Source organism: Oryzias melastigma, linkage group LG5 (assembly GCF_002922805.2).
Source record: "Oryzias melastigma strain HK-1 linkage group LG5, ASM292280v2, whole genome shotgun sequence".
In the NCBI taxonomy this organism is placed as follows: domain Eukaryota; kingdom Metazoa; phylum Chordata; class Actinopteri; order Beloniformes; family Adrianichthyidae; genus Oryzias; species Oryzias melastigma.
The window spans coordinates 23,366,432-23,367,837 of NC_050516.1; the positions used below are offsets into that span (position 1 = coordinate 23,366,432).

The 1,406-nt window shown below is 42.5% G+C and overlaps 1 protein-coding gene across 2 annotated transcripts in view; it reads right to left on the minus strand.

The window, feature by feature from the left end:
• The window catches only part of srpk1b (SRSF protein kinase 1b), a 26,273-nt gene that overhangs the window by 1,513 nt on the left and 23,354 nt on the right, over window positions 1–1,406 (minus strand). The window lies entirely within an intron of this gene.

Here is a 1,406-nt window from a genome sequence, read left to right on the forward strand (position 1 = left end):
CAGGAAGCTGCTGAAGGAGTGGGCCTCCTCTTTGGACCACTCGTACTTCTCTACCAGGACGTCGAACAGACCCCAAGGCTTCAGCTTAGTGATATGACGCAGGTCACCTGAGAACACAAACTCCACGTCATTAAACGCTGCACAGACATAACAACATGCTAGCAGGTTCAGGAGTTACAGTCGGGCAAGAAAGTATTAAGTCACCAACAATTGTGCACTTAAAAATATGAGAGAGAGCCTAACATTTTCATCAATACCTTGACTATGAGAAACAAAATTAGGGAAAAAATCCAGAAAATCACATTGTCTGATTTTTAAAGAATTTATTAGGTGGGAAATAAGTATTTGATCAATAACAAACGTTTAACTTAATACTTTGATATATTAACTTTATTAGGAATGACCGCAGTCAAGCCTTCACAAACTGATGCTGGTATGATGGTCCATTCCTCCATCAGATCTCCTCTAGAGCAGTGATGTTTTGGTCCATTCCTCCATCAGATCTCCTCTAGAGCAGTGATGTTTTGGTCCATTCCTCTATGCAGATCTCCTCTAGAGCAGTGATGTTTTGGTCCATTCCTCCATCAGATCTCCTCTACAGCAGTGATGTTTTGGTCCATTCCTCTATGCAGATCTCCTCTAGAGCAGTGATGTTTTGGTCCATTCCTCCATCAGATCTCCTCTAGAGCAGTGATGTTTTGGTCCATTCTTCCATGTAGATCTTCTCTAGAGCAGTGATGTTTTGGTCCATTCCTCCACCAGATCTCCTCTAGAGCAGTGATGTTTTGGGGCTGTCAGACTTTCAACTCCCTCCAAAGGTTTTCTCCTGGGTTGAGATCTAGAGACTGGCTAGGTCACTCCAGGACCTTGAAATGTTTCGACTTTGGTTTCATCTGATCATAGGACATTCTCCAGTCCTCTTCTGGATCATCCAGATCTCTCTAGCAAACTTTAGTCGAGCCTGCTCGTGTACTGGTTTTAGCAGGAGGAACCATCTGGAACTGGAGGGTTTGTTGTGTGTTACAGTCTTTGTTACTTTGGTTCCATCTCTCTGCAGGTCTTTCACAAGGTCCTCCCATGTGATTCTGGGATTTTTGCTCATCATTCTTTTGATTATTTTGACCCCACAGGGTGAGATCTGCTCCAGATGGAGGGAGATCATTAGTGGTCTGTCTTCCATTTCCTAATAATTTATTTCTTCACACCAAGCTGTTTACCTATTTATTTTCAGTTTTCCAGCCTGGTGCAGGTCAACAATTTGGTTTCTGGTGTCTTTAGACAGCTCATTGGTGGAGTTTTGAGTGTGACTGGTGAAGCAATTTACATCAGCTGAATCATATATGCAAATATGAACAGTTCAAACAGGTGTTATTAATACAGGTACAGAGGACAGTGGATTCTTTCTA